At 35.1% G+C, this 27,379-nt stretch overlaps 1 long non-coding RNA gene and 1 pseudogene across 1 annotated transcript; both read left to right on the top strand.

Annotated features, from left to right (window-relative positions):
* The first annotated feature begins 11,210 nt into the window (after positions 1-11,210).
* Positions 11,211-12,097, top strand: LOC120176214 (annotated as a pseudogene).
* An 11-nt stretch (positions 12,098-12,108) lies between these two features.
* On the top strand, positions 12,109-12,513 carry LOC120176403. Its single transcript, XR_005521322.1, has 3 exons — positions 12,109-12,140; positions 12,257-12,321; positions 12,442-12,513. It is a non-coding gene; the product is annotated as an uncharacterized LOC120176403 (long non-coding RNA).
* The last annotated feature ends 14,866 nt before the right edge of the window (positions 12,514-27,379 follow it).

The raw sequence follows: 27,379 nt of genomic DNA, 5'->3' as shown, positions 1-27,379 counted from the left end.
AATCCCAACCAATCCCTAAAGAGACGATAACTTACTTACCATTTATTACTTGATTCGACTGTGTACACTTGCATAGATTTTCTTGCCATAGCATATACATTTATAACCGATTTCAATGTCCATTTTGCCAAATTCCAACCTGAAATCCCTGAATCGAGCTCATTAACCACAAAATGCTTAGTGTTTTTATCAATTTTAGTATTTTTATAGGATTTGATTATGGAATTGCTCCAATAAGATATTTTTATGAAGGTACTCCAGTTTCACCTGACCGAGGGTCAGTTAGATCTGGTGTTTCCTGTCCATCATATCTACTCGATCTACATTTTACGAGAGTTAAATGTAGGTTTCCATAAATTATTTAAATAAATGTTAATATTATTCATATTATGATTTCGATATATATTTTTCGATTGTATGATATAGTGTTGTCGCTAATCGTGATCGATAAACTCGGTAGTAGTCTTCCATATGAGACTATTCACGTCGATACAGGTGTGTTTCCTGTTGGTGTACATTACTGTTTTCAACTATCTGTCTGAATTGTTTTAGATTTATTATAATACTAAATATTTTGAAGACACAATACTAGATTTTCTGAACATGGTTTATCTGATACCTGATTTACTGTATATTTCTAGTATGATCTCTGTATTATTGTATTTTTGTATCTGATTTCTGAAAATGGAATATTTTCATGTTTTAATGGATTAAACTACCATTTTCATTCGACTATATACATGTTATTTATGTCATTGGGGGTTTTACTGGAGGAAGTATCTCAGGCCTAGTCTATGACTTGTAAGACCTTACAGTTATCCGCAGGCTCCTATGTTTTGATCGGATTCCAGGAACGAGGTCCTATTAAAAGGGATATATTACTAACAGATCTATCATACCATTAAAATTGATACCTTAGGACCCCTTTATATTCAGGTACTGATGTAGGGGGATCCAAGACAGATGATGTTGAGCTATCAGATTGCACCTTGATGGTGCTGAGATACCATGAGTTGGCAGATCAGCGCGAAGACGGGATTTTATTGTGATATGTTCCTCATTGGGGCCGTTTTGAGTGCGTTTCAGTCTTTTGGCCATAAATTTAGCTACGGGTGTCAGAATCACGCATAAGACCCCAATTTGGAAAGCCCCTTTCGATGCTCACGCTATCCACATCGATCATGGCTCCATCTGCCCTTTTTTCAACCTCAAACTCTGCTGTTTTCCCCTCCGAATCAATAGTTTTATTTATTTTTTACTATTTATGATAATATTTCGCTTATCAGTTAGGAAGTCATTTTAAATCCGATTTGGGCCGGATTTTTTGGAGATTTCTTATTTTATTTGAATTTCAATTTACAGTGATTTTCGAGATTTTGCTATTTTTTGGTAAAATTCAGATAAACACGATTTTTTTTCTATAACAGTCCGTCTTGTGGACTTATTTTCGCATTGTTTTGATATTATAATATTGCATTAAACCCTAAAGACTTTTTTCTCTGGTTTTGGGTGAATTTTCTCCTGTGCATCATCTATTAGAACTAGCCTGCAGGATAATTGCTATCTTGTCCGTCGTCAATTGGCATCAGAGCTTCAACATCTTCGTAGGAAATTTCACCAGTTTTAATGGTTAGAGGTCTTGGTCCTGGTAGTCGTGAGAAGGTTCCAAATGAGGAAGCCCAACGTCGTGATCGCAATGTTCAGGATGCGATGATTGAGGATTTGTAGAGATAAGTCATAGAATTAACCCAACGCCTGGCAGTATAGGATTTCAAAAATCGTGAGGCCTATGATCACGATACTAATTCCACTTTCAAAAACCCATATCATAATCGTGCTCTATTAAGGGAGCACCGTGGTCGGGAGGAGCGCCATGGAGACCTTGATTTTCGGGTCGATCTCCCCGAGTTTTTGGTACATTACAGGCTGAGGGATTCGTGGATTGGATTAATGAAGTGGAGCGTATTTTTTATTTTAAGGAAGTCTCCGATCGTGTGAAAGTGAAATTGATCGCCATCAAACTCAAGGGCAAAGTATCTACGTGGTGGGAGTAGTTGCGATGTTCACGAGACAGGCAGGGCAAGGCCAAGATCACTGATTGGAAGAAGATGAAGAAGAAGATGAAGGGTCACTTTCTTCCCTTCGACTACACTCAAACCTTGTTTCAATGACTTCATGCGTTGAAGCAGGGCGCGCGATCAGTCGATGATTACACAGAGGAGTTTTACCAATTGGTCGCCCGAAATAATTTATCTGAGACGAAGGAGCAGATGGTGGCGCGGTAATTGGGGGGTTTACGCCAGCTCTTACAAGATGTCCTCAGCCTTCATTCACTGTGGAGTGTTTCGGAAGCCTACCAGTGTGCGCTTGTTGTTGAAAAATAGCAAAATAGGAGACTAGTCATCAGGAGTGATCATAACAGTCGGTCAGTTCACCCTTAGGATTCCCCTTCTCAGCAGCCACCACAGGGTAATTCTAACCCTACTATTAGATGTTTTCGTTATGGTGAACAAGGGCATAGGGCGACTGATTGCAGTAAGCCTGCTAATCAAAAGGGCAAAAATTTGTTGAATGAGGAAAACACGGAAGACGAGACTGAGGAGATTGGCGAGCCCGTGTATGACGATGATGAGACTGTTGATGTGTTGTATGGAGATGGTCATGAGACTCTGGTCATTCACAAAAGTCTACTGACTCCCAAGGGCGATTCAAGGGATGATTAGTTGAGAACCAATATTTTCCACACGACCTGCACAGTTACAGATAAAGTCTGTAAAATGATCATTGACAATGGCAGTTGTGATAATTTAGTGTCCGAAGAGGTTGTCCAAAAATTACAGTTGAAGACAAACCTTCATCCTAAGCCATACAAGTTGTCAAGGCTAAATAAAGGCAGTGAGGTAACAGTTGATAGGTGATGCCTCGTGTCTTTTTCAATTGGTAGAAAATATTTTGATAATGCCTGGTGTGATGTTGTGTCTATGTATGTGTATCATATATTGTTGGGTCGACCTTAGCAGTATGATCGCAGTTTCATTCATGATGGACGGAAGAATACATATTCCCTTAGCATCAAGGGAAAAGAGATTGTGTTGGCGCCCCGACGGGAAGGACTCACTCCTACCCCGGTAACCAATAATACTAACCTACTTTCTATGTCCATATTTTTAAATGAAATTGAGCATGGAGGTGTGGTTTATACCTTACTACCTTGTGAGAATAGTACAATAGGCGTGGATACAGATTTACCAATAGAGGTGCAGCGACTACTAGCAGAATTCTCTAACTTGATTCCAGAGGATCCTTCTCCTGGGCTACCTCTTATAAGGGATATTCAACATCAAATTGACCTTGTTCCTGGGTTAAGTTTGCCAAATTGACCAACATATCGCCTCAATCCCAAGGAGGCTGAAGAGTTGCAGCAACAGGTGGAAGAGTTATTGGAGAGGGGCTATATCTAAGAGAGTATGAGCTCATGTGCAGTCCCTGCCCTGCTAGTGCCAAAGAAAGATGGTTCTTGGCATATGTGTGTCAACAGCCGAGCGATCAACAGAATTACAGTGAAGTACCAGTTTCCAATTCCCCGTCTAGATGATATGTTGGATCAGCTATCCGGTTCTAAGGTCTTCTCAAAAATTAACCTTAAAATCGGATACCACCAAATCAGAATAAGACCTGGAGATGAGTGGAAAACGGCGTTTAAAACACCACAAGGGTTGTATGAGTGGATGGTCATGCCTTTTGGGTTATCCAATGCGCCCAGTACATTCATGAGACTTATGCATCAGGTCTTATGGCCTTTTATGGGGAAATTAGTTATAGTTTACTTTGATGATATCCTTGTTTATAGTCCGACATGGGCTTCACACTTCGATCACCTCCGTGCTATTTTTGAGATGCTGAAAATAGAGTGCTTGTTTGTCAATCAGAAGAAGTGTTCTTTCTTCACTACTTCTGTGACTTTTCTTGGTTTTGTTGTGTCTACTGATGGTGTTCATGCAGATCAGTCAAAGATAGATGCAGTCTTGGAGTGGTCCAGACCAAGGACCTTATATGACATCCGAAGTTTCCATGGATTGGCATCTTTCTACAATCGGTTCATTAGAAATTTTAGTACTCTGACTGCTCCTATCATAGAGTGCCTCAAGGGGCGTGATTTCCAGTGGTTTGAGGAGACAGAGGCTAGTTTTCAACTGGTCAAGAAGAAGATGACCGAGACACCAGTTTTGACACTTCCTGATTTTGATAAAGTGTTCGAGGTAAACTGTGATGCATCTGGCGTTGGCATTGGTGGTGTTCTGAGTCAGGTAGGTCATCTGGTTGCTTTTTTCAGTGAGAAGCTATCGGGATCAAAGAAAAATTATTCCACTTATGATCTGGAGTTCTATGCCATAGTTCAGTCCCTGAAGCATTGGCGTCACTACCTAGTACATAAGGAGTTTATTTTGCTTACCGATAATAAGGCCTTGAAATACATAAATGGCTAACACAAGCTGAGTAGACGTCATGCCAAGTGGGTGGAATACTTGCAAGAATTCACTTTTACGCTGAGGCACCAAGCAGGGAGTTTTAACCGCGTCGCAGATGCCCTGAGCAGTCGTACCTTACTCCTCACCACCATGAGTACCAAAGTTGCAGGCTTTGAGACGTTTATAGATATGTATGCAGTTGATCCTTCCTTTTGAAGGATATTTCAGGAGATAACTGAGGGTCACCGTCATGATTTTGTTTTTCATAATGGGTATCTATTTCGTGGATTACAGTTGTGCATTCCAAATTGTTCATTGAGGCAGTAAATTATAAGTGAACTTCATAATGAGAGACACTTTGGCCGATATAAGACCTTGGCCCTTATCTCTTCTGACTTTTATTGGCCCAAGTTGACTAGTGATGTGGCCCAGTATGTGGACCGTTGTTATGTGTGCCAGCAGTTTAAGGGAGTTCTCACCAATGCGGGCTTATACACTCCCTTACCTAATCCTGAAGCTCATTGGTTCGATGTCAGCATGGATTTTGTATTGGGCTTACCCCGCACCCAAAGGGCCTCAGATTTTATCTTTGTTATGGTTGACAGTTTTTCCAAGATGGCCCATTTTGTAGCTTGCAGAAAGACTGTGGATGTTATCTGAATTGCCCATCTTTATTTCAAGAAGATTTTGTGTTTACATGGTGTTCCCAGATCCATCACGTTAGATCGTGATACCAAGTTCATCAGTCAATTCTGGAAGAGCCTGTGGGGGAAACTGGGAACGTAGTTGAATTTTAGTAGCTCCTACCACCCTGGATGGATGGCCAGATCGAGGTGGTGAACCGGAGTTTGGGCAGCCTTTTGAGGTGTTTCGCAGGAACGAAGCCGAAGTAGTGGGATGGCATTGCCTCAAGCAGAATTTTCCTATAACATATCAAAAAACAGAACCACAGGTTTAAGCCCATTTGAGATTGTCTATGGTTAGAACCCATACGGGGTGCTGGACTTAGCCCCTATTCCATGTATAGGACGTTTCAGTCCTAAAGCAAATGAGATGGCAAAGTATCTTCAGGGCATCCATGAGCAGGTGAAACAGACCATTCATGAGAGCAATACCAAGTACAAGACTCGGGTTGACAGTCATCGTCGTCAAGTACTTTTTGATGTTGGTGATTTTGTTTGGGCTGTATTAACTCGTGATCGTTTTCCTATTGGCAAGTATAATAAGCTTAAGGATCGAAAGATTGGACCTTGTGAGGTCGTGCAGAAGATCAATGATAATGCTTACAGGTGTGCCTTCCCAGTCACTTAAAGAAATATGATGTATTTAATGTGTAGAACCTAAGTCCTTGTTTTGTGGATTCTGATGACTCTACTCTGAACTCGAGGACGAGTTCTTTCCAACCCGGGGTGATTGATGCAGGGGGATCCGAGACAGATGATGTTGAGCTGTCAGATTGCACCTTGATGGCGCTGAGATACCATGAGTTGGCAGATCAGCGTAAAGGCGGGAGTTGATTGTGATATGTTCCTCATTGGGGCCGTTTTGAGTGTGTTTCAGTCTTTTGGCCATGACTTTGGCTACGGGTGTCGGAATCGCGCATAAGACCCTAATTCAAAAAGCCTCTTTCGATGTGCATGCTATCCACGTCGAGCATGGCTCCATGTGCCCTTTTTCGACCTCAAATTATGCTGTTTTTCCCTCCGAATAACTAGTTTTATTTATTTTTTACTCTTTATGGTAATATTTCGCTTGTCAAATATGAAGTCATTTTAAATCTGATTTGGGCCATATTTTTTGGAGATTGCTTATTTTATTTTGAATTTCAATTTAGTGTGATTTCTGAGATTTTTCTATTTTTGGTAAAATTCAGATAAACACGATTTTTGGCTATAACAGTCCGGCTTGTGGACTAATTTTCGTATTGTTTTGATTTTATAATATTCTGTTAAACCCTAGAGACTTTTTTCTCTGGTTTTGGGTGAATTTTCTCCTGTTATTCATCTGTTGGAACTAGCCTGAAGGATAATCGCTATCCTGTCCGGCGTCAGGTATATTCAGGCAGGTGTTCAGGAACCTTAATATCAGAATAATTCTAGATTTAGATTTACTGAAAGTGATTTCATTATTCAAATAATCAGGGGCATTCATAATTATGTATTGAGTTATCAGGATTTTGAGTCCAATTAAATCAACGATCCCATCACTACAGTAATTGTTAATCATTCGGACTGTGGTACTTCATTATTATTCACTTCTTATTACTGACTACTCCAGTTGATTTGATTAACATCAGAATAATTCTTGATCAATTCTTGAGAGACGAATATATATTCCAGTGGTATTTATTTCTTTTCTATATTGCAACGATATCAATAAATGTCGACATGCTTGATTCAGGGTTGAAAACCCTTGAGGGTGGTACTACATATAAGTTCATCAACGTTTCAAGACTTTTCTGAGTTATTCACTCAATTCTAGGTCTTTGAAGGTACTTAGATCATTTTGTAGTTAAGTCTATTCCCATTATTTTGGAGTTTCTATAGTAATTCAATCATTTTCAAAATTCGGATACATATAGTTCTTCCATTCTATTCAACTTGGTCATATAATTTAGTCATTTCATGAAATTCAGACATGTAAAATACCTTCAAGAATTAAGTCTCCGGGTATTATCTCAAAAAATAGAAATTCTAGGTCATTTGGTATTCGAGGTTGATTTATTCTTTTTGGAGCTTTAGGGAATTAGTTATTCCAGGGCTTGGAGACACTTTAGGTCATTTTACACTTTAGTTGCATTTTGGTTATTTTACATTTCAAGGGAAATTTTGTAATTCCAATATAGATCTGGAATTTAAATTGATGATTCCAAGGTTAAAGTGAATCAAAATATGAGTTCTCAGGTCGTCTCCATTATCATAGCCATCCATTGTATTTTTTTACACTATAAGCGTATCATTATCATTTTATTCCATCCTGTCAATGACATTACTTCTGATATATTAGGCTTCAAGTATTCTAGTTCCTTTAGAGTTTAAGGTATTTGTTCCTTTTATAAGTGGAGGTTATTATAGTTATTACGAAGCTCGAAGGCATTTCAACAATTCCTTTCAATTCAATCATATACATTATTTCTGAGCAAGTATGTCTTTTATGGGTTATTTTTCACCATCCGGGGAAGTCTTGGTCTTATACAGTTTAAGGGTATTTTTGTAATTTTTACCTCATATGGCTATTTTTTGTAATTTCTTATCCAAATAATCCTGGTATTTATCCTTTAAGGAAATTTATCAAATTTTACGGATCTTGAAATCAATTCATTTATTATTAAATCAATAATCTTATAATTATTTCCTATCGATCTTCTAGTTTCCCTTTTTCAAGCCGTCTGAATCTTATATTGTGTTCTGTCTATATTCCAAATTTTGTATGACTCCAATGATAGTTAAATACACCTAATGGACTAATCGTTTCCATTCATGCGTTTACCATTTATCAATTAGTTTCGAAAAGCATACAAAAGGTCGTAGAGTATTACTTCGATTTTTATTCCATATCTATCGACCATTTAAACTCCATTTGATATGCCTCAAACTTTAATTCAATGTCCACTAATTCCTCATATACAAAGCAACCAAATTTACGTCAGAAACTGAACTTAATCAGAAAACCTATTTTGATTCTTAAGATAAATCACTAAAAACAACTTACCGGGTGTGTATTTGGCAAAACGGACTATGGATTCCGTCTCGTGACATCGAAAAACATAAATATGACCTTTTCAAAAAAGTTAGGTTTTAGGGTCAAAGTCAACGGTCACCGGTCAAAGTCAATGGGTTGACTCAAATGAGTTGACTCAATCGAGTTGACTCAGAAAAGTTGACTCAATCCGGGTTGACTCAGTCGAGTTAATAAGACCCGGTTCAACTGGCATGATCAGTTCTATCTGGTCAAAACCAGTTGGACCGGTTCCAAAAGCTTCATGAACCGGCCAGACACAGTCGTTAATTCTTCCCTAATCATTCACACAATATATCAAGCAATAAACAACTCAAACATCAGCCCCAATCTATCTGAATTAAAATAAAACAAATGACAGAAACCCTTACCCACACCGACGATGATGAACGATGATAATGTTTTGACCCACGGGTAAGGTCACGAGTGCCTGAGGACAAAGATGCTAACGACACAGGTGGTGAGACGAAGCGATCACCGGATCGGTCAGAATTGAGGCAAAAGCGTACGGCGATGGGAGTTGGTTTCGACAATGATACACGACGGAAGAAAGTGTTTCACGGCGATAGACCCTGGGGGTCTTGGTCGCCGGTTAAGGACTAGTCGGACGGGGGTAGCAGTTTGTCGAACGGTGAGTGTTTGGGGTAGTCGGTGAGGCTTCTGTTGAGGGAGGGTTTTAGGGATTCACAAGTTGGGAGATTTGGGGTTTTATTTTAGGAAAAAAATCAGATTGCTCGGGGTTAAAATTTTCAATGGGTAATAAAAATGGATAAATTTGAGTTCAAGTCCCTAATTTTTTGTAACTCCCTAAAACGGTCTTGCAGCTTCGAGATTTTACAATTTAGTCCTCAATTTCTCCCTTGATATAACTTTAATTCGACACTTTAAAATTAATAAATTCTAGCCCCTAAATTAGGGTGTGACATAAAGTATAAGTATATTATATATATATAAAGTATAATTATAAAGACTAAAGAATATAATAAAATTATAAAAGTATATAAAGTATAAGTATGTATGTGTGTGTGTATATATATATATATACACACTTTATAGTTTATATACATATATATATACATACTTATACTTTATATGTATATATACTTTATATACATATATACTTTATATTATATACTTTAATCTTTATAATTATACTTTATATATATATATATATATAATTTATATATAAACTATATAGTTCAATAGTTCATATATAAACTCTATAGTTTATAAATGGTATATAATAATATAAATATAAACTATATAATTTATATATATAGTTTATATATATAATATATATACTTAACATATAAACTATATAGTTTATACATACTACAACAAATTTGTCAATTTAAGACAAAATTTCTATATGACGTTACGTATATCATCACAAAAACATACTATAATGTGACTTTTTTTATTTTCGTCATAATTATTAATTAATGTTATATCTTTTATGACAATTTTAAAAATGGTCATTAATTTTTGTCACTATATGTTTGGAGCCAAAATCTTCCCACCAAGTTCTTTGGTGGGAAACCTTTTAATGACATTTAGATAAAATAATGTCGTTGTAAAATCGTCTCCAATGAAAAACATGTATTAGTGACTATTTATTATAATGACGATTAAATTTGAATTAGTGGCGTTGCACATTTTTCACTAATAAGTTTTAATCGTGGCAATTTAATTTGTCATATTTTATAAGACACTAAAAGTGACATTTTATTATTGTCACAAAAAATAGTTTTAACACGACGAAATCAATTATTTGTCACTTGTTTTTATCTCTCTTTTCTATATGATAATTTTAAAAGACGTCTTGAATTTATGTCAGTTAATGTTAAAAAATAAGATAATCTAACAACCTTATTAAATAATGCAATTCATAGAGTTTTTTTGTGTTTTATATTTTATTGACATTATTCTATATTAGATTATCTTACATTCAAAGTTTTTTTTAGAGTAAAAAATAAAATAATAAATCGTTAAAAAGAAAAGAGCAGATGATTTTTTATATATTACTATACTTCCATGATTTTCATGCAATTACATCAAAATGTTTAGGAAAAATAGATATTTATACTTGATCATAGAAATACCATAAAGTTTTAGTATATTTAGATACATATAACATCAATAATTTTAAAATATAAAATATTACTCTTTTATATATAAAAAAATATTATTATAAAACAAGTGTAATAAAAATTTAAATTATAAAATTCTTAAAATATAAAACTTAATGCCTCCTATGAAAACCCTAGCTCTCCTTTTATAAGGATTGCCCTATTCTAGATAAGAAAGCTTCTCAAAAGTGAATCCCACCAAAATAGGGATTTTTGAATACCTTCATCCTTCTCTAAAGATAAGAATGATTCAATAGAGTCTTTAAGCCTCATTAAACTCCTTTTCCCTTGTAAATTCATAACCCTAATTTAGGGTTGTACGGACTAGTAAGGCATTTCAACGCCTTAACTGTAGGCTACTTCTGCGATAGCTTAGGATGACTCAGTTGTGCCCACGCCTTAACTGCAGACTTCTTCTGTGATAGCTTAGGATGAAGAAGTCATGTCCATGCCTTATGCGAAAACCTCATCTGGTCTTGCCAACTTCTTGAATTCCTATTTTTCATATTTTATTTGGGATTTGGTGAAGATCATACCAATCATTAGATTTTGAACTTGTTTAATTTAAATTTTCAACCTAATTCACAAAATACGAAATATAACATGATTTAAGTAATTTTAGTTATTCAAGTATGAGGAAAATATCATAAAATATATGGCTAATATGCATCTTATCATTAAGTCTTGTCATATAATATATGGCTAATATTCTCAATAAATATAAAACTCGTGATATAAGAAAATATAAAAAATAAAATTAAACAAATTTGATTAACAGCAAGAAAATACCATATATTTTAATGCGATGAAAATTGATTTATCTCGTCAAGTTTGGCTAACAGCAAGAACAGGGATGATTTAATTGGCACTAGCAATGCAATGGAGAGGAGAAAATGGTAAGTTTGGAGGGAAGTAATTGACCATTTTACCCTTTCTCCCTAATAATAAAACCACTGCAACTGCACTAATCGCCCAAATCATTGATGCCGTGTCTTTTCTTGCCTTCAAAATCCAGCCGCAGCATCATACTTTTATGAACTCCAAAATGACAGTTCCAGTGTCGGATCCAAAACTGGATCCTCCACCATTAAAGGCGAGGCACCTCCCGAACGCAAGATCGCGTTAATCACCGGCATCACCGGTCAAGATGGTTCGTACTTGACTGAGTTCCTTCTCAACAAAGGCTTACGAAGTCCATGGCTTGATCCGCCACTCTTCCAACTTCAATACGCAGCGTATAAACCACATCTACATCGACCCCCATAAAGGCCCACAAGACTCGAATGAAACTCCATTATGCTGACCTCTCCGACGCTTCCTCGCTTTGTCGTTGGATCTACACGATCCGACCCGACGAGGTCTACAACCTGGCTGCCCAATCCCACGTCGCCGTCTCTTTTGAGATCCCTGATTACACCGCTGACGTGATGGCCACTGGAGCCCTCCGTTTTTTGGAAGTCATTCGATCGCATATCGCCGACACGGATCGGAGCCATATCAGGTATTACCAAGCCAGAACTTCGGAAATGTTCGGATCCACTCCCAAACTGAAGACTCCCAATTCACCCCAGATCTCCGTACGCGGCTTCGAAATGCGCTGCACATTGGTACACTGACAATTATAGGGAAGCGTACGGGATTTTCGCATGTAATGGGATTTTGTTCAATCACGAGTCGCCGAGGAGAGGAGAGAATTTCGTGACCCGTAAATTTACTCGGGCAGTTGGCAGGATCAAGATTTTCGATAATGTTCCTGGGGTGTCTCAATCAAGAATTTCTGATGCAATGCATCGTGTTCCTGCAGGTTAGAGTCAGTCAAGCTTCAAAACCATTATTGTGTTTTGTTTTATTTTTTCTCTTCTGATTGTCGATAATGTTTGAATTGTGAGCATTTTTGTTTGTTCTTTCTTGTTTTTGCAGACCATGAAATTTCCTTCACCTTGAATCTTTACCCAGATGGCTATTCTATTGGAAAGCCCCAAGAGGTTCGTTCAAGACAACATTGACGATACTATTTTCTCTGGAAAAGGTTTACTAAAATGAAAGATTCTTTTGTTTCTATATTTTAAGTCATTTTAAAGTTAAAGCAATTGTTGAATTTTCAGGAAGCTTTGCATCCTGTTCCGGATGCTCCAAATTTGCATCCATATGATAGGTCATCTGAAACTCTCTTTTCACTAAGTGTTTAACGAAACATATTTATTTTTCTGCTTTTTGTCTATTTAAGATCAACTTTCATCTTTATGGTTATTTCTACACCTTTGTAAATTTTTGTCTTCTGCATCAATTTTGTTTGGAGTGTTAGTTGTTGGATAGTGAAATCAATTTAAATGGCTTGATTAACCGAGGCCTTCAGTGCGGTAAGCAAAAAAATTCTCAAACTCATTAGCCTTGGTGGATGGGATAGCGTGATCTTTGTTTTCTATTTTATAGCTTATTCTTTGCATTAATTGTCTGTAAATGTTGACTAGCAGTGTGTCTGATGACCATGTTTATCTTTTAATGATCTGAGGAAACGTTGTCCAAAGATACCTGGCCATAATTCTATGTTGCCTGGTAATTTGACTTAATCTTCCTCTATTTTGGCTTGGGAGTTGGGATTAGCTAATTCATTAATATTATTTGAAAGGTTGGATTAGCAAATGAGGATTGATTAGTACCAATGATATAGTTAAAAATATAAAAAATAAGATGTGTATATATACATATTATTTTCTTTGTAGCAAAGTCTTTGATTTTAACGTTGAATAATTTATTTATTTTTATTATACCAAAGTTTGAGATGAAATTAGATGATGATTATGGGAAGAGCTTTGTCATGCCAATTATGTCAAAGTTATCAAGGAACCATCGACATAAGGTTCATTTGCACTTTAAGAAATTCCCAAATGATGTTGTGGCACGCCAAAACAAGCCGACACTATAACTTGACACAAGAAAATTGGGAACAACTTTGTGATTTGTTTAGTGATCCTGAATATCAGGTACGATTACTGTATTTTTATTTATGTGATTCATAAATTTTTGCTCTTTTTTATTTCTATAATAAATTATATATTATGTTTATAATTGAAGAGGAAGTGTGAAACTAATGCAAGAGTTGAAAGAAATGTCAAGTTAACTCCTAATCAAGGATCTCGAGCTTTTGTCGCTAGCTGATATGCTATGGTAAGTTGGACACTTTTGATATTTATTATAAAGCTTATTTTTATTTTAGAGTCTAATTTTTATTTTTTGAAATTATATAACGCAAGGATGATGAAGAACCAAATATGATGAATTTCTTCAAGGCAACTCATTATTAAAATGACAAAGGATGGACAACATCTGAGGCACGAGCAAAATATGTAAGACCTCACAAAATTAAGTATTAAATTGTAATTTTTCATCTAAGGATTATTTTATTTATGAATGACTTTTTTTAGGAGAAAATGGTGGAGTTGCAATCAACTCCAGTTGAAGAAGGAGCAGAACCTAAGAATATTGATGATATAATGGATGAGGTACTTGGTACGAGACCAGGATACATTTCGGGGCTTGGATATGGGCCAAAGCCTAAGAAAACAAATTCAAGTGAAGATACAATCAAGTTAAAAAAGAGTTTGAAGAATAAAGAACTTAATAACTATAAGTCGAATTTTGAAATGATTCAAACTCAAATGGAAGCTATGAGATCTGTTTTGTTAGTTGTTGGAATTCAAGTACCATCACTTCAATATTCAGGTAAACGATATATTTAAACATATAAAAATTATTATATAATATTAATTATAGTAATTAATGTTGATTATTTTTAATTTGTAGCTTTAAATGATACCACAAACTCAACATCAACAGAATCACAATCGACTCAAGGTCTGGATTGAGATTCCTACAACGAAATATTTCACAAGTCATTATTATCATATTATTTTTAGTTTCTGTAAACATTTAAACATTTTTATATTTATAGAAATGAAATTATGTTTTTAGTGAAATATTTGTTTAAATCTTATTATTTTGCAATAAGTAAGCTATTTTTTCATCTACATTTGTATAAATAATTTTATTTTAATATATATTGTCATTAAAAATGTGACAAATTTTAGTTTTGCTACTATATTGGTGACATTATGTATGGTGACGTTATGCATAATCATCATTCATAATATTATTAGGTAACGATATATTATGTCACTAAAAATGTGACAATATCTTTTTCGTCACATATAAGTTGATTTTAATGCATTATTTGTGACAATATAAACTATCAATAACGAAATATTATTTAATTTAGTGACGTAACCAACTGTCATAAAATATAAATTATAAAGTGACATTATGCATAAGCGTCATTCATAATATTATTAGGTAACATTTATATTATCTCACTAAAAATTTGACAATATCTCTTTCATCACATATGTCGTAACTGGTTTTCGTCCGGGCACAAAATTTTATTTGGCGGGAAAATAATGTGGATAAAAAATGATTTTGATTTTAAAAAATATTTTGGGAGTCGCCATCAGCCTTTTGGGTTAGGTAGGTTAAATACCTAAAAATCATCTTTTAAAAAAGTTATTAAAAAAATATCAGTTAAAAGATAAACCAGTCTGCGTTTATCACCAAAATTCATTATTTTTTATTAATAAAAAGGGATTCATGGTCGGTTACGTTTGGGGAAGGATTAGCACCCCACAACGCCCAAAATCGGTACTCATTGATTATAAATTGTCTTTATTAGTGAAATTTAAGAATTCGAATATGAATTTAATTTACAATCGTGTTATTTCAAATATAATATGATATTTCTAAGGAAAAATATTAAATATATATATATATTTAGGGTTTTGTAAATATGATATTTATTTATTTAAAAATATCAGAAAAAACATCTAGTTATTTTAAGACTGTCTTTTCTTTAATATTAATAAATAAATAAATATTAATAATAATATAATAATTTTCCTAAAAGAATAATACAAACTAAATAAATATATATACATTTATAAGCATGATATTTATTTATTTTTAAAATATCAGAATAGGACATCTAGTTATATTAAGACTGCCCTTTCCTAATATTTAAAAATAAATAAATATTTTTATTTAATTATGAAATTATTATATATAAATATTAGTGAATAAAACATAAATAATAACAAACAAATAAATAAATTACTAATTTAAACAGATTAAAAATAAATGATATATATATATATATATATAATAAAATTGCATTAAATAATGACTAAAATAATAATTAAAGTAATGATTTAAACATATAAAAAATAATAATAAAATTTATATTTAAAATTTAAACTGGGACTTAAAACAAATAAAATTAAAATTACAGGATTAAAATGTAAAATATTTAAATTTATGGACATAATTCAAATTATCATAAAATATAATTACTAATAGAGTAATTATCCCTTAATTATTTATCAATGATTAAAATAATAATTATTAAAATTAAAGGATCTAACTTGAATAAAAAAATCTAAGTGCTAATAATATAATTTAGCCTTAATTAATTAATTTGGGTTAAAATATAAATTATAAATATTATAAGGGACTAAATATAATATTTACCCTAAAATATATATAAACATGGTATGGGATAAATTAAAAATTAAATAAAATTTAAAGACCAAATTAAAATGCTTAGAATTTGATTTCAATGACAAATGCAGAGTTACAAAATTGCGATGGCTGCGGGTATGGATATTCCACTCGAAAAATTACTAACACACCCCTCCCCAAAACGACGTCGTTCGGGAAGGGGTATAAATACCCTATTTAACCGACCATTTTGCCCAATTTTCTTCATTTCTCAATTCTGGTTTTCTCTCCTTAGGAGAGAACCTCTCCCTTCTCTCTAGTTTCCCTTATCGGAGGGAAACAAGCTCTTGTCGGCCACCGTTTTTCGGCTCCGATGACCGCCGCCGGCCACCATGAACGGTGGTCAGATTTTACAAAAATAACCAGATCGTAGATCTCCACTTCCTAAAGCCGAATACGATCTTTATTTTTCTTAAAAACCCTTAGAAATTCCTAGATCTAGGATTTTTACCTCTTATGTTTCGGTTTTCCGGCGACCTTTGAAGAACTCGGATGACCGAGTAAGTTTCCTTCTTTGCTGGTTATTTCGTTTTCTCTTCGTATTTTGTTTGATATTGTTGTGGGTGCTTGTTGTTCTCGTTCTTCTCCTTCTTGTCGTGGCTGTTAGTTCTTTGTTGTTGTCCGTCGTTGTCTGTCTTGCTCAGTTCTCTTTGCTTGCTCCCCTTTTCTTTGCAGGTGATTGTGGCCATTTATAGGCCTCGTCGGAGCTCGTCTCGGACCGATCCTAAGAGATTTTTTGGTGAGTCACCATACTATAGTGGTGACTCACCTTTTGTAGCTGCGATGTGGAGGGGGCAGCTGGCTCTTCTGGAGTCTTCGACGGAGAGGTGGCGTGGCATTGTAGTGTCGGTAGTAGGCGTTGGACGACCTGACAGAGGCGTGGCGGCTGGAAGCTTGGAGATAGCTGAGGCGGCGGTGGCATAGAAGCTAGGGTTTAGAAACCCTAGTAGAAATATAGAAACCCTAATTGGGTTTTGAATCTATTGGTCCTTTTAGGTTGGGTCGGTTCTGGACTGGTCACTGTTGGGCCATTGTTGGGCCATTGTTGGCCCTCTTCTTGGGCTCCGAGATTAATAATATGGGATCCAGATTGTAATTTGTAATATGTATTTTTATTTAATAATAATAATAATAATAATGTATATTAATAATAATAATAATAATAAAAGCAAACTGAAAAATTAGTGTCTACAGCTGCCCCTCTTTGCTCATTCTTGTGTTAACAAGAATAGAGCAAAGACGAAAAAGACAATAATTTTTCATTTGGCTTCTTTTGGATAAGATGGAAATGTTGAAAACATTCTGCCCAGAGGTCTTATGAATGACCCTGAGGTCTTATCATCTTGCACTGTAGGTCTTATAGATGACCCGGAGGATTTGAAAATATCATGCACTGAAGGGCTTACACATGACCCGAAGGTTTTGAGAACATAATGCACTGAAGGGCTTACAAATGACCCGAAGGTTTTGAAAACATCATGCACTGAAGGGCTTACAGATGACCCAAAGGTTTTGAAAACATCATGCACTAAAGGGCTTACAGATGACCCGAAGGTTTTGAAAACATCATGCACTGAAGGGCTTACAGATGGCCCGAAGGTTTTGAAAACATCATGCACTGAAGGGCTTACAAATGACCCGAAGGTTTTGAAAACATCATGCACTGAAGGGCTTATATAGGAACCGAAGGTTTTGAAAACATCATGCACTGAAGGGCTTACAGATGACCTGAAGGTTTTGAAAACATCATGCACTGAAGGGCTTACAGATGTCCCGAAGGTTTTGAAAACATCATGCATTGAAGGGCTTACAGATGACCCGAAGGTTTTGAAAACATCATGCACTGAAGGGCTTACAGATGTCCCAAAGGTTTTGAAAACATCATGCACTGAAGGGCTTACAGATGTGGGAAATAGTTTACTAAGTAAGAAACTATGGAAATCGTTTTCTTACTATTCAACAATTTCATTTTTAGAAAAGATTAAATGAGATATTTTGAAAATCGTTTTCTCATTTTTTTCAAAATAACTTGGTTGATTGGGTAACATGCCTCGAAATAATACTTCTTTTGTGGATTGCGACCATCTATTCTTCAGATGTTTGCCTCTCCTGATGTGATTTGAATTCTACCTTCCCTTTGTAAGGTATTTTCCATCACGAATCTTCTTTTTTCATACGAAGATCTATAAAATTTAATATTTGAATGCAATCAGATGTATCAATGTAATTCATTGTCTATTGTGTAAATGATGTTCTTATGAATGCATGAATGTTGATGCAATCTTCATTTGACATCAAAGTGGCGAACTCGGTCTTCCTTCACTTGATCATTTATTTTCAAGGTTACCTTTGGATATCAGTGTAGCAACTTATGTTTTAAAGTTGAAGAACCATTTGAACCATTTGTATCTTTGTGTTTTCTTTGTTTCATGAAAATCTCATAAGAAATGTTTCATTTATGGAACTCTTGCTGTAATCAGAATTATGACCTTGATGCCCCATTTTGTCTTTGATAAAACCGATTTTCTTTGCTTGGACTTGTGTAAAAATCCAATAAGGCTTTCATCTTTAAAAAGAGAATATATCATCTTTGAAAAGAGAATCTATCATCTTTGAAGAGTGTATCAATCATCTTTGAAGAATGTAGATGTAGATATGTCAAACTTAGTAGAGATTAATTAGGGGAGTAGAGTTTGTTCTGATTTGACTCTTGAAACACATCACAAGGAGGATTTATCCTAATTCCTTTCATTTCTCCACATTTAATTGGATCTCAAACAAGGCAACTTGGACCATATCATTTCGAGGTACTTAACAACAACTTGTCGTTCAACCTTAGTTGGCTCCACTAGTTTCTTTTTTTTAAAATTTCAGCTTCCCTTCCGTGGAAAGAAATCTTCATCATATCTCATTTTTAACCTTGGGGTTGAAGAAGACAGAATTTATCTTGCATCAATAAATGAAAACCATATGATCACAACATTGGTTCAGCATCAGAATAAATGGTTCATAAAAAAATTTGACAACACATTTATCATCTCATATGGTTTCTGGTCAGATGTTCGTAAAACATTTGACAACACATTCATTCTCTCATGTGGTTTCTGTACAGATTTCTCATCAATGAAGCTCTTTCATAGTGTTCAGAACTTTTGTATGATGTCACAAAACCACTTGAGACCAAAACTCAGTGGGAATATAAGTGAGATGTTGGCTTGTTTCATGACCAAAAAGTTGGTCAAATTCACAAAATATGTTAATGCTGAATTGAATAAGAGATACCCACTGATCTTGATATTATCTCATGCAAGGGCAAGTGTGATACCGATCACATTTTCTTCCGTAATGAGCATTGTAGGAAGTAGAAACACATCCGTTATAGGAGCCATGTACAGAAAGTGGTCCATGGAATTCTTGATGCTGTAGATGAAACGCACATGATAAACCTAATAGATGAAAAATCAATTCATCCTGGCTGGTAATGATAACCCTAGTAACAACGGGAATAAGGGTAATATACGTAAACTTGAGCCTCCCTCTTCAATGTCATCAAGTAAGCAAAAACTATTGTGAAAAACAACTTCGTAGCCCTAACAGTATGATTGAAACTAACTGCCAGAAACCTCAAAGAAATATGTCCAATCATTACTGAAACACAAAAGACCAAATTAAAAGCCGAGATCTTGAGGAACTGAACCCTGGATCGAATGGTCTACCTGGGGACCATCTTTATTCATGCAACCGTGATGTAGCTTAACAAAAAACACACTGTCATGTGACACATGGTTAAGAAGGTTGGGTATTTGAAACCATACTTGCTGAGCAAATATTTGTTCAATAATAGGACCCTAATGTAACTGCATGATGAATGAAGCAATTATGTATAGTCAGCTCGACTGCCACTGCTTCTCCATTTTCATTCTTAATACCTTTCTATCTCATTGGAAATATTTGCTCAAATCAATTATCTTTAACACATGATGACGTGGGCCGTCAGCATGCCCTAGTATTTACTGATATGTACGTTCAAAATACATAAACATTCCTGATTCTAATTGAAAGGGGCTTTCAGCATGCCCCAACATTGGCTAATAAAAAGATTCAAAATGTGTCAATAATCCTGATTATCATTGAAATGGGTTTTCAGCATGCTCCATCATTTGCTTCTTGTTAATTTGAGCCTTCCAAATGCCCCACATGGATCTGTCTGAAGTAACCTTTAAAATGCTCCATCATTATTTCTTGCTGAGACGAGCCTCTAAGAATGCCCAAATATTCATATTGCTATGAGCCTTCAAAATGCCCCACCATTCTATTTCTGGTTGAAATGAGCTTTTAAGATGTCCCGCATGAATCTGTCTGAATTGGGCCTTCAAAATACCCCAATCTTCTAAACTGTAAGGCTTACTTTCAATGTTTGTTTGATTTCAATATCATGATCCCCACGAGGTCCAATTTTGACAATGTACTGTTGTGGGTACTTGTGGCTTTATCCGTACCTCAAATCTATTTATCTTGAATACTCTAATTCTGATGTCACTAAATAGTAGTTGTCAAGTAACTTGAGGAATTCTCTTCATGTTGTCACAAACTTAAGAAGTAATCAATCATTCTGACGAAAATGTTTAAGATATGTGCCTCTTCTGAATGAGGTGATCATCTTCTGGATATGTAGGGGTCTAGTCAGACAGAGTGGTATAAATCGCTTGGTAATTTATTCCAGGCCGACACAGTGAACCTTGTTTTCAGTACAGGTTATTTTTGGAATATACTTTTCTCTGATTATGAAGCGATCTTTCAGGATGATTTCACAGATATTGATAGTTCTTCTGATACCGAGGAAATCCTGAATTCTAATTCTGATGAGGAGAATAAACTGTTATAATTGACGAAAATAGGGTACTCAGAGGTTGAGGCTTCAATAGCCATGGAGAGATGTGGTCTGGATTCATCAATTGCAGAGTTGACAGATTTTATATGTGCTGCTCAAATGGCTAAGGCTGCTGACACACTTCTTCTGGTAGAATATAGAAAGCCATTATGCAATGATCCCAATTACAAGAAAAGGCGAAACTCAAGCTATGATTTTTTGAAAAAGGAAGAAGCAGAGGAAGCTTGAAAATAAAGCTTCTTAATGAAGATGATCATGCAGTTCATCTTCTAAATCCAATGATTGGTTTTGGGGTTCCTACCAAACTAGATCAGATAACTCAAAGAACATTTCCATAAGATGCTATTGGGCCTCCTTATCTATACTACGAGAACGTGGCACTTGCTCCAGTAGGTGTTTGGACAGAAATGTCACGGTACTTATACGATGTAGAGACAGAATTTGTAGATTCGAAGTATTTTTGCGTTGCTGCACAGAAAAGGAGCTATATTTATAATCTGCCAATTGAGAACAGATTCCCTCTTATTCCGCTTCCTCCACGCACCATACATGATGCTTTTCCATTGACAAAAAAAGGGTGGCCTTCCTGGGATCCAAAAACAAAGTTGAACTGTTTACAAATATGTACAGGAAGTGCCAAATTGACAGAAAGGGTCTGTAAGGCTTTTGAAGCTTATGACAATGAACCACCTTCAAGTTTCCAGAAGTATGTTCTTGATGAGTGCCGAAAATGGAATCTGGTATGGGTTGGAAGGAATAAAGTTGTTCCACTTGAACCTGATGAGGTGGAAATGCTTCTAGGTTTCCCTAAAAACTATACACGAGAAGGAGGATCTGCTAGAGACATGTTCCTTGGTGGTATCAATGTCCTGTCTCTTTTTTCTGGAATCAGTGATGCAGAGGTTGCATTCTACTGTCTTGGCATACCTTTGAACACAAATACGCAATAACTGAATGGTGATCGGTTGGAGTAACTAATGAGTAGATTTGGCGAATTCGACCTTGTTATTGGTGGCATCCAGTGTAACAACCTTACCGGAAGAAATAAACATCATCGGGATGAACTAGAAGATTTTTGTTGGTGTATTTTCTTGCAATGACTGTTACAGTGACTGTCTCTTATATTTCTCCAAGATACTCACTACCATATCCCACTCTTCCCAAACCATGGAAAGGTTTAATTGATGGTAAAAATAGTTATCTCTACTTTTGGAATCCTGTAACCAATGTTACCCCATATGAAAGGTTTACAAGTATAGAATATGTTCTAATGTCAAATTTAAGTTCAAAAATATTCTGAAGGACATAATGGATATAATCCTGACAAAGAAAATGATCGGCAAGGAAGAGGCAACAATGATGTATCAAGACTTGAGCCAACATCACGGTATAACCAGAGTGCAGGTGTTGACTTGTTCATTCCCATAATACACCTAATGGGACTTATGGCTCTGTGATGTAATCTTCTAGAGACCTGGATTGATGGCTGGGGAAAATAATTTGTCTGGTGATGCTTATCGACCTCAGCATGAGATAAGTAATAATCTTTCTTGATGAATTGTTAATAATGTCACAGGAGAGCATTACAAGTTCAATTCTCAAGATTTTCTAGCTTCTTGGACCACTTACCTTCAAGAAATATGAAATGCGTCAATTCTGGCATCGTTTTTCTAAAATAGAGGTAGAATAAACAACAACTTGCTTCGAAGACCTTCCTCATTTGAGACTGTCCTATTTGAAAATGTTTTTCATCCTTTCTTTATCGAAGAATGAAAGAATTTTGTAAAATGTTTCCTATCACAGGTTCACAATAAAATCAAATCATAAACATGAGTTTAATGAATATCAAAAGAATCAAAAACTCTTTAATGTTTGAGAATTATAGCTCTTTGAAAAGTATCAAAATTTGGTTTGGTTTTAGGATGGCTTTCCTATTTTCTATGGTTACATCTATTTAAGATGTCACTCCTCTCTCGCTCTTTGTGAACTTTGTCATATGCCTCACTTTAAGGACTTGGTATTTAACCGAATGCATGCAAAATGACACAATCTAGCATAACAATTACTAAACCTTCTAGAATACTTCCATTTCAATTCTCTGAAATCCTTGATAAAGCAATGTGAAAACATCGATCTAATAATCAGATTTCTGTGTGTACGTGTGAAGTTGATTATAACAGGTGTTTCTTAACATCCTTAGTCCATCTCTTAACACATTTGCCATTTTGGCTAGTTGAATTCAACTTTATTGTATATAATAATATAATCACCTTTATCAGGCTAATTGAAACTTATCCATAAAGCCGGGGCGATTAACCAATTGCTCTAGAGGGACAGTTTTATTGCATATAATAGTATAATAGGTTAGCTGAATATTATCCATAAAGCCAGGGCTATTAACCATTTGCTCTAGAGGGACAACTCAAGCATAACGGACTAGCTGAATATTATCCATAAAGCTAGGGCTATTAACCAATTGCTTTAGGCAGATAACTCAAACTTTATTGTATATATAATAATATAACATGGATATCCAAATCCAATTTCTCAAGCTTGTTAAGAAGAACCTGTTATAGTCTAGGTGTTTTGGTGTAATTCAAAAAATCTCATTACCAAATGACTTTAGACTAGATTTGTCAAAGTTTCATCGTCGAACTTCATCAATAGAAAAATAATCTAATCACCTTTGCAATGTTGCACATGATGCCCCACATTGTACACCTTTATATGTAAATACCAAGACTTTTGCCTAATTCCTTATATTGGAGAAAGCTCTCTCATTTTTGTGGAAAGGGTAGTGTTTGGGTATATTTCTTCTGAGGTAAAGTCAAGGGTCCTTGTTTTTCTGGTTTTCAATCTTGATATTTTGTCAAAGATTATAACTCTAATCATGCAGAGTTTTTTAATCCAGTTAATATTCAAAAAACTGCAAGATTGTAAAATTGACCCAATGCTCGTAACCTTAAAAGGAACACAAATTTATTTATTGCACAAAAAGAGGAGAAAGGAACAAAAAACATGTTCAAACAAGATGCTGAAAATAGGAAGGTACTACAGTGGTAGATAACAACTTCCACTTATTTATTTATCTTGCCTCGAATGTTTGATGTGTACTTGGCCCAGAATTTTCATCCTTATTTGCCCCCTATTTCTTGATCATTTATTGTGTCAAGACTCCCTTGTCAACAAGCGTCTTTAGTTCTTTTAACAGTGGCCAACAACTCTCTGTTGAATGCCCCTTTACCACCAAGTGAAAATTACAAACACTACCTTAATCATAACTATGAGCAGAAGGGTTTGATGGCATTTTCGTTGGTCTTAGTGTGATGTATCGACCTTTAACCAAATGAGGGTACAAGTCTGAAATAGAAGTTTGGAACACTTCCAAAGTTTTTCTTGATCTCATGACTTTCTTTGTTCGATATGAACCACTATTTGCTCTTTTTCTTTTGCAATCGCGGGGACTCTGGATACTACATTCATTCACATCATCAGCTTTTGCTTTTTGATTCGTCTTGAGTTGCCTTCGCTGATTACATTCTCAATTAATTCTCCATTTATCAATAAATTCTTGAATTCGTTCGTCGGATTTGCCAACATTAACTCGAAGAAAGGTGCAGGAAGGGAATCGCGAAACATATGTGATATCTCTTCTTCTAACATGGGAGGTTAAACTTGTGCTACCACTCCTCTCCATCTTAAGTCATACTCTTGAAACCTTTCATTGGCTTTCTTCCTTACTCTTTGAAGATCCATACGTGTTGGAGCTAAGCCTTTAATATATCGATATTGTCCCAAAAATGCATCAGCTAAATTAACCCATCTCTTGATCTATTTTTGGGTTAAATTATTGTACCATACTACTGTTGGGCCAACTAGGCTATCGTGGAAATAGTGAATTAACAGATCATAAGAGCTTAAATATCCTTTCATTTTTCTACAAAACATTTTCAGATGGATTAGTGGACAACTCGTGCCATTATATTTCTCAAAATTAGGCATTTTTAATTCATGGGGAATAACCAAGTCTGAAACCAAGCTGAGCTCTCTTGCTTCTAGTTCTTTGTGGGAGGCATTAACACTTTTCATATTTCTGATTGCTTCATCCGCCCTCTTGAATCTCTCCTCATATTGTGAATAATTAATGAAGTTATTCTTTGGGTTCGAGTGGGATGCCCCAGGGTATATTATCATTCTCGACTCTTCAATCTGATAGCATGGTTGCTCTTTAGCAATTATCTTTTCTTTATCAGATGTCATCCCTTGACTAATTTGATTTGATCCATCTGGTATTAAATCTGATGCTTCTTTCTTTGTATCATGAGGTAACCATGTCAATTATTCTGGCCACTGATCTTATAGTCCCTCACAAGATTGCTCCATTGTTTTCATGATGATGATACAGTAATATGAATGAATGGTCTCAATTTTACTGTTACAAAACCTTACATGAATTATTTACTTATTTTTATAACTAATGTATATAACAATACTTAAATAAATAAAACAATGTAATGTAAATGCGAAAATGCATAAATGTAAAAATAAGAATGCAAACTGTGCAATGCAAAAGCAAACATAAAAGTATGAATACAAAATGAAAATGTAAAGATGTAAAAGGCAAATGCATATATGAAAAGGTGTTACTCAAGAGTGATCATCTTAGAACAGATTTCATTGAACACAAAAGTTTCCGTGCATCAAACAAAACTTTTACATGTAGGGGATAGCTTTCACTCCTAACTTCTCTATTTCTCTCAAAAGCCAAATTAACTTCTACTCATGTTCAGGTATGAAGTTATCAATCTGCCTTAATTCTCTTGCGAAGCCAGCTAAGTCTACCAGCTTATGAGCCACATTACTTGTTTGAGCAGCAGCTTCCTTCATTATATTGTCTTTTTCATTCATCTTCCATGTCAATTCTCGAGATTGTAGACAATGTTGTTCATTTTTGTGTGTGAGAGGATATTTGTGCTCAAGAAGTTCTTGTACAAGATCTCCATAATCATCTAAACATTTCTTCAATGTCTTGTTCTTGGTTATAGTGGCTTTTAATTCAGTATTGATCTCATGCTGATGGATCTGATATGATGCTTCCATGTTGGTCATAACACTATTCAACCTTTGATTTTCGATTTGAGATCTTTTCAATTCACTGACAGATGTATTGTAGCTTTATTCAGTAACTCGTAAATCATGAGATTCTTCTTGGCTCATTCTTCATTTATGTTACAGTTCTTTTTCAATTTGGTGACACTTGTTATCCCTTCTTCTAGGGTATTTCCTATGCCAGCATTTTGAAAGGCTTGACTGACCTTCTGGAAATCTTTATGCATGGTTTCCATTTTGGTGCTCAATTTATCGTTTTCAATATTTAAATAACGTATTTGAGCCTTAAACCTCAACAAATCTTCTTCTTTCTGGGCGCCCCTACTGATGCTCTTACCTTTAACCACTTTTTCAGTTACAAAACTGGGTACATCATTTATCATAAACTGTAAGGTTCCATGATCCAAAAGACTTTGTACTCGACGTTTGAAGGCACGAAAATTATCAATGGTATGTCCTTGAGCTCCGACATGATATTCACTATAAACGTTGATGTCATACCAATTTGGATACGGAGGTTGGAACAGTTTTATGTAATATGGAACCACTTCTCACGCTTCAAGTAGCTTTTCATACAACTCTTTATATGATATAGGGATAGCATCAAAATGAGAATCACCTTTTGTCTTGGATTAAAACTGAGTTTTAGACATCAGGAGCAGACTAAACTTTGACGATTTCATATTATATGATTTCTTCTTAACTCTGGGAGCTTTTACAGTTGTCACCACTTCTTTGGTATCTCCAGACTGTTTGTGAATACGAATGATGACTGTCTGTAATTTCTCAAATTGGTTAAGATCCGAAGTTCCTTGTATATCTGAGATTGATGGGTTATGTTCATTGACCTCTCTCACTTTTTGTGTAGGGGTCTCTTTTCCTTTAGCCAAAACAGATATTTTTACCCATCATCTTGGTCATCTGCTCTCTTATTTCTCGTATCTCCTTTTTCTCTTCAATGGGCATACGATCTTTGGGTGCACAGCTCTCCTCTATCTTTAGAGTTCCCTCAAGATACCATTCCTTAGCTGCGTCATAGTTTGCTTGATGATAAAACTTTTTATCCATTTATGAATTCTTTCCAATTTGATGAACAGTCTTTCGAATCAACACCTTTTGGTTATGCCATGATCATGCAATGCAAACAAAAGAAATCAATATGTATGAAAAAAATGAGAAAGGAAAAAAATAAATTGGTTAGTACCAATTAATGGAAAGAAAATATCCTATATATAAATCCTAACCCCATGCTTTCTAGTTCCATGCTTTGTTTGGAAAAATTAACCTAACTGTATGATTACTAGTTCAAATGCATTTATTTCAAACAAAATGAAATAAATTAAAAGCTATAGCTTATTTCTCCTTTGTGTGCACCTACGGACAGGGTTTCAGTATTGTCTTAGATTAGGAGAATTTCTAGGGTTTATTATATGCAGGGT

The sequence above is a fragment of the Hibiscus syriacus genome, unplaced genomic scaffold (genome assembly GCF_006381635.1).
Source record: "Hibiscus syriacus cultivar Baekdansim isolate YM2019G1 unplaced genomic scaffold, ASM638163v2 tig00003398_pilon, whole genome shotgun sequence".
NCBI lineage: Eukaryota > Viridiplantae > Streptophyta > Magnoliopsida > Malvales > Malvaceae > Hibiscus > Hibiscus syriacus.
The sequence above is the reverse complement of the archived record's forward strand: the minus strand, read 5'-3'. Positions and strand labels throughout refer to the sequence as shown.